The sequence below is a fragment of the Prosopis cineraria genome, unplaced genomic scaffold (assembly GCF_029017545.1).
Source record: "Prosopis cineraria cultivar Desert tree isolate PC_DT_omini unplaced genomic scaffold, ASM2901754v1 PC15, whole genome shotgun sequence".
In the NCBI taxonomy this organism is placed as follows: domain Eukaryota; kingdom Viridiplantae; phylum Streptophyta; class Magnoliopsida; order Fabales; family Fabaceae; genus Prosopis; species Prosopis cineraria.
Genome location: NW_026555346.1, coordinates 2856323 through 2864148, shown reverse-complemented (window position 1 = coordinate 2864148; position 7826 = coordinate 2856323). Strand labels below are relative to the sequence as shown.

At 30.4% G+C, this 7826-nt stretch overlaps 1 pseudogene; it reads left to right on the top strand.

Annotated features, from left to right (window-relative positions):
- Window positions 1-5779: 5779 nt before the first annotated feature.
- LOC129294393 (1-aminocyclopropane-1-carboxylate oxidase 5-like) lies at window positions 5780-7692 on the top strand (annotated as a pseudogene).
- The last annotated feature ends 134 nt before the right edge of the window (window positions 7693-7826 follow it).

Genomic DNA, 7826 nt, shown 5'->3' with positions numbered 1-7826 from the left:
TCATTTATACCCCCCATACTTTCCACCAAAAATTACTTTACTCATTATTACAATTTACAACCTTTTTTTTATATAGTTTCATCATCATCAGCATCATCATCATCCTTTTCATTTTTTTTTCATTCCTTCTTCTCATATCTTGAAAAATTTCTAATATTACTATGGGTTAACATGTATTTGAATTCTAAACTATAGGTCGAGGAGCAATTTTAACCTTAAACTTTTAAAAATGTGTATTCTAAACTCTAAACAATTAAAATTGGAGCAATTTTATTCCTACTATTAAATTTCAACAAATGCCTGTCAAATTAGGGCCTAAAGTATAATTTTTTGCAAATGAGTTTGACAGAAGTTTATTAAAAATTAACGGTAGAAGCGAAATTGCTTTAATTTTGATTGTTAAAAGTTCAGAATGCACATTTTAAAAATTTAGAATTAAATCATCTCCAACCTATAGTTTAATGTTTTAAATTGCATATTAACCCTAATATTTCATCAAATAAATTACAATAAAGATTATTTATTTCTTTTCAAAGCTGGTTCATACTAAGGATTGAAGATAGTATTACTTAGGCTAACTCTAGGCGTTAATGGTGAGATGGAGTGGGTAAAAATTTAAATTCAAACTATCAAGAGCAACTATAATTTATACACAACAATTTATTATTAAACATTTTTTCAAGGGTAAAATTAAAGAATGACATGTGCATAACATTTATGCTGGCCAGGGATGCTTTGTTCATTAGTTTCTTCTAGGCTTGCAACATGTACAGATTTTTTTCCCCTTTGAAAAACTACTGAACAATTTTATAGGCGATTTCTTAATGGTATAATCCTAATTTCATTTGAAAAATTCATCATTTGAATTTGCAAAAATTGGTGAGCATTTTGAGCATACAACACAAACCATTGACAAAAAATTGTCATATTGTAGTCCCATGCATACACACTATTTAAGGTGAGTTACATTGTTAATGACTTGTTAATAACGTGGTTTTTTATAATTTAATATTATATTTTGAATATTGCTGAGTGGAAACATAGATATAGAAGCGCTGATTATTGAGTTGAAAGTTGAAACTTGAAAGAGAGCTTTACCCCATCATTTAAAAATAGTAACGGCGGCGAGACTGGGATTCTTTAAAATTTAAATAAATATTCAGCATGGGAAATTAGCCATTATAGTTATAGAAACAGTCCGCTGAAGTCATTATAGATATAATTTTTGAAGACGATATATTATCATTATTTAAATAAAATTTATAACAACCACATGGAGTAAACATAAGATGGTAAAAATTAATGGAGTCAGATATGATGTCTCCTTTCAATTCTAACTATAGGACTTAATTGAATGATTTTTTTTAGTTTTAAAAATAGGATTTTAATTTTCTTTATTTTCTATATTTAATTATTTTTTTCATATTACCCTAATTAAGTTTATTGTTTTTGTTACTTTCTTTTCCCTCGCATTTAATACCCTCATTAAAAGAGAAGTATTTTAGAGAAAGTGATACATATTTTTTACATAATAATGACAAATGACTAATTTAACAAATTTTCTTAATTTCTATGAATTACTGAACTAGGTCTAGAAATTTAGAATTGGGGGAAGACATCTTTATAGTTTATGTCATCCCGTTCGAACGCTTCCAAGATAATCGAAATGTAAATTTATATTTAAAATGCAAAATGTAGTTTATCATTCAGTGAATCTTGCAATCAGTTGACTTGGTCGCGAAACTTGTACCAAATAATGTTTAAAACATTGAAAACAATAAATTTGGCTTCAGTTTGCAATGAAAAATCACCAACGAGAGCTAGGAATTGTGCGGAGACGAGAAGACTAAATTAAATTTATTTTTTTAAAAAAGTAGGCACATAAAAAAGTGCGGCAAACAAATTGAAACCAAGTCTATGTACACTGTACACGCACCCAATACCATGTGTGTGTCATATAAGTTTGGATTCTCGTACTTCTGCTTCTGCAGCTTGTGCCATTGAAAATACAGCTGAAAGTCTGGAACTGTTAACGTTAAAAGTTTGATAAAATTTTTGAAATTTCTCTCTAATTACACTCACCATTTCTCTTTCCAACTGTATTTATAATTTTCTCATTTGAACTGCAGAGAATTTGAATTATTGTCGAATTGATCATTCAGTGAAGTACTTTTAAGCAAGCATTATGCCCGACGTTATTTCTTAAAATAAAAAATAAAGCAATTATCAGAGGACTTTTTTTTTGGTTTAAAAAAAAAGGAATTAGATTGCTCTTGCAAACGACTCAATTATAATTCATATCATGCACGTACGTGGGAGCACACACACTCTCTCTTTCTCTCATATTAAAATTTGTGTCATTAGTACGCTATTTATGTAGCTTAATCAGATTAAAGTTTTTTTTTTTGTTAGTTACATATATTTTCTTATTGAAGGCAATGATATTCAAAACACTGTCGGATATTAAATGTGGATACATTTTTTAGTAAAGATTCAAACTTTAATTTATCATGTTATAAGGGATTAATTTTTTCTGTTAGATCCAATCTGATAATAAATTAAAATACTAATTAGTCAAGAATAAGTTTATTATACATTCTCCTTATTAAATGGTTGAGATTGCCGGCAAAAAAGAAAAAGAGGAGGTGGGGGAAGAGTGGCTGAGCTTTAGCGTTTTATGTGCTAATTCAAAATGAACCACAGTGACAGTACATATTTATTTTTCTGGTTCCCGGGCTCCTTCCACCTCGGTGTGGCTTCTCTCCATTGAAAAACTTCCCCTACCTCTCCATTGAGACAGAATAAATCTTTTAAATAATTTAAATTTAATATTTTTATCTTTATTTATATTTTTAAAATATAGAAATTATAATTTTTTTATAAATATACTTATCAATTTGATAGTTCAAATTTAATATAATAAATGTAAATTAACTTTTTAAATATATTCTAAAAGTGCAAATATATTTTGAACAAAATAATAAATTTATTTAAAAAATTAATATTAAATTTAAACCATTTATATTAAATTCGAACATTAATAAGTATATTTATTAAATTTTTTTATATTTTTATATATTTTTATTTTAAAAATAAAATATTAAATATTAAATCTCGACCATTCAAATTAAATCTGAATGGTCTAAATTAAGCTTGTGCCTCAGTGGAGAGGCAGATGAGGCTTTTCTTAATGGAGAGAAGTTGACTCCTTCCACCTCGTGTCTTGTCTGCTTTCGTTCAACTTGGATTTTTTTTTTTTTTGCCCTTCGTCATTCATTATTGATTATTTATATATTTGAGTTAGGATTTTTGACTTCAACAGATGCAAAATTATTGCAATAGACAGGACTGCAAGTTTGTAAGGAACAAAAATTCTATGAATATTTAATCTTTTGTTTCCTAAAATATCCCTTATAATTAATGTCAACTTAAAAACTTTAGTACTGAAATATGAGAGAAGAAGTATTTAATTTAGAAACGATAGTATTAAATAACATTTATTTTTTTTTAAGATCCTTACTTGTCATTCTCACAAAATAATTTTGATTGTTGGTTGACCTGACAAAAAAAAAACCTTAAAAATTAAAAAAAAGACCAATATTTTTGTTGGCCTTCTTATGTAAATTATTGGATTTTTTATTGTCATTTTCTATCCTTTTATATAATTTTAAGCTTGTGATGGCCAAAATTAACTTTTATTAATGGTAAGAATTAAATTGTACTGTTTTCAAAACTTAAAAAATTACAATAAAAAATAAATTTAGAATATCATATGTTTCTCAACTTATAATTTAAGTACAATTTATTCTTTTGCTTTCAGAATTTTAGAGAATCCCTTCTCTTATCCTCATCATATTTTGATATGTCGATAATTGTCTTTTAGGTACTATGAGAATAACCTTTGATGGGTTAAAGCTATAACTTGAGCATCGGAATCAAATTACAAGGCCAATGATTCAAACTCCAAAGCCATGCATTTAAAGGGGGAGGGTCTTTTCGTTTCTTTCTCTCCATTTTCCTCCACTTCTCCATCTCAACCATCCATTAATTCTAATTATTTAATAAAATAATAAGAATGGTTGAGATGAAGAAAGTGAAGGGAAATGGAGAGAAATAGAGAGGCTTCTCTCCCACATTTAAAGGGTTATTATTCATGTGGGTATACTTGAATTCATAGAAAAAGTCCCTAGTTAGTAAAAGGGAGAATGACAAGAAAGGACTTTATAAGTATATTAATATTAAATTAGAATTTTTCAATACTAATGTTTTTATATTTAGTACTTCTTCTCCTATATTTCAGTACTAAAATTTTTTATTTTTAGTTTACTGAGAAAATTTCACGTAATGCTTCATAGTATTACCAATTGACTTTGACCCACGCATGCTTTTTCAAGATTACAAGAATTTCACCACTGAACATTGACAGACAGATTTTCAGGCAGTTTTAGGGTTAAGGAAGGCTTGGTCAGAGCTTTGTTTAATAGTGTGTGTGTGTAATATTAAACACCTCTTTTATGTTACATTACGAAAACTTAAAAGAATAATTAACAAACCACTCACACTCCATCTTCTTATTTTTTGAATTAGAAAGGGCAAATAAATTCTTGAAGTACTAGCGAGATTGAATCCATGACCTTTTGCCACTAAGGATGGAAATGTTATTGACACTTTTCTATTCTTTTTTTATGACAAAAATTTTAGATTTTAACTTTTAAATTCAACTACATTATTCATGTGATTTGCTACAACTTTTAAATTAATTTTATTAGATTTTACTCCTCCCATTTAAAATATAAGTATTTTCTTTTAATTAATTCTGATTCAAAATATAAACAACTTAATGTTTGTAAAAACAAAAAAACTCCATTTTGCCTTTTGTATTTATTAATCTATATGTTTGTGTTTGTGAATCTATAGTCTTCTTCTCATTCTTCATAAATTAAAATTAAAGGTAAAAAAATAATATATATTTTTATGAGAATAAGAATTTCATTGAATATATGGATTATTGTTAAAATATGCTTATATTTTGAACTAGATGAAGCATAATTTATATATACTACAAATGTACGGAGATTAATTTTGATCAACTACTCAAAAATAATCCCTCACCTAATATTGAAGTGAATAAACATACCTTATTGAATGATCATGCATGAGTTATGTAAGAATGAAGAGCATTGGAAATGAGGAAAGAAAACAAATGAACAAAGAACAGTGAAAAAATATTATATCTTAATTCAAAATTTTAAAATTTAAGTTTACTCACTCAAATAATCTAATAATTTTTCCTTTGTTTTTAGACTTCAAATGATCGAAAATGGGAGAAGAGAATATTAACTCAAAATCTTAAAATTTAAAATATTTTTTATTTTGTATTAATTATTAAACTAAATTTTATTAAGGGAGAATGACAAATAAGGATCTTATAAAAAAATTAATGTAAAATCAAAATTTTTAGTACTGAAATATAGGAGAAGAAGTACTAAATTTGAAAACATTAGTATTAAAATCATCAAAACTTCATAACCATGCAAAGCTAAAGTGGCTTGGTTGATTTTGAACTGTAATGTGAAGGCAGCAGTGCCTTAGTGGAAAATATATATATATATATATATATATCAAAGTACTTTCCAATGGTGTGATCATGGAAGAGAACCAAAGGGGTTATGTATTAATTAAACGAAACAACTAATGGTGGAAAGTTTAGAGATGTGCATGGACAGAGCATGCGTTACAGGCCAGAAGTTCCCCGCAATCAAACCATTTACAACATAAACTTTTTAACCGAAAAAGGAAAGCGATATTATGGGCTTAAATCCAAGATGACCGGAAGCTATTCTTATAAATAGGCGAAGGTGACCCTTCTTATCAATCGTCACAGAACAGGCTAGCTAAGTTCAAACTCTCAAAAACTTCTTGCTCTCTGCTCTCTCTCTGCGTAACAAGCATACACCAAAGCATCAAAGCTTTTCTGTATCTTGCTCAGTTCTATTCTAATGGCAATTCCCGTGATAGATTTCTCAAAGCTAAACGGGGAGGAAAGGGCCAAAACTATAGCACAGATTGGGAATGGGGATTCTTCCAGGTACTCGTGTAGTTTATTATTACAATGGATGGCTTGTAATATGTTCAAGGCCTGAAATAGAAATGGGTACATACCCGCCATATTTGTGGCTTTCTTGTGAGGTACAGAACTTACACACTGTTTACAGCTGGTCAACGATGGAATTCCAGAGGAGTTGCTTGAGAGGATCAAGAAGATTAGCTCGGAGTGCTATGAACTGAAAAGAGAGGAAAACTTCAAAAGCTCAACGCCAGTGAAGCTACTCAATGAAATGGTTGAAAAGAAGAGTGGTAAGAAGTTGGAAAATGTGGACTGGGAGGATGTCGTCATTCTCCTGGACGACAATGAATGGCCAGAAAAAACTCCCGGATTCGGGTATATTTCAAAACCACTGGTTCTTTGTACTAAAAACACAGCCAGATATCCTTAGTTTTTTAAGAAATTATGTTTTTGTATAGCTTCAGGAAGACAGGAGTTTACCAAATTTTCAACTTCTCCACAAGCGCAAAAATATACTGAAAAACCTTTTGAACTTTCTGCAGGGTTGAAAATAGGAACTTTAAATGATTGAACTCAAAATATGAAATTAAAAATTAAGACAGAATGAGTAGAATAGCAACATGAGTTAATAACTAACCTTTCACATGATGATACAGAAACCACGGCAGAATATCGGTCTGAGTTAAAGAAATTGGCAGAGAAGATCGTGGAAGTGATGGATGAGAATTTGGGGTTACCCAAAGGATACATCAAGAAGACATTGAATGATGGAGAAAGAGAAAATGCCTTCTTTGGTACCAAGGTCAACCACTACCCACCCTGTCCTGATCCAGAGCTTGTGAATGGCCTGCGAGCTCACACTGGTGCAGGAGGTGTTATCCTACTCTTCCAAGATGATCAGGTGGGTGGTCTTCAAATGCTCAAAGATGGCCAATGGATTGATGTCCAACCTTTGCCAAATGCTATTGTCACAAACACCTGTGATCAGATTGAGGTCCTAAGCAATGGTCGATACATGAGTTGTTAGCATCGGGCTTTAGTCATCCAAGATAGGACCAGGGGATCAATTGCTTCCTTCTTCAATCCATCATTTCAAGCCATCATATGACCTGCGGCACAATTGGTGGCAAAAGCAAACCAAGCAGCAGCTTACCCTAGATTCGTTTTTCATGAATACGCATCTGTCTATGCTGAGCAGAAGTTCCTTCCAAAGGAACCAAGGTTCCAAGCTGTTAGAACCATATAAAAAAATGGACCCTCTTTTACTCGTGGCTGATGACTCTTGGTGATACTGATGTAGGAAATACTTGATGCCCAAAAATTAACTTGGCAGCCAAGTTGTCCTTCTCTTTATTTTTGGAAGAGAAACAAAAGCTGTAGTAGGTGAAAGTAATCACTGTTTTTCCTTGTCTTTTAGAGTGTTGATTTGTCTTGCCATTATGGCGGTGAGAACTTGTGATTCCGTCGAGGTTAGCATGTATAACAGTACTATCACATATATTCTGCACTTTATATTTTTTGGATAGAAACTTCTCTCTTCTTCACAGCAACCACCAGTTATTCTGACTCAACCTATCACTAGAAAATTTAGACAGAAGACGACTCTGTTATCAGCAATCAAGGTTAACCGGCATCTAATACAACAAATCATACCTTCCCTTTTCATTTCGTAAAGCATCATTATCACCACTAGAATCAGTTTGCATCATTATCACCACTAGAATCAATTCATGTTCTTTTGCTTCTTAATCAAGTACAT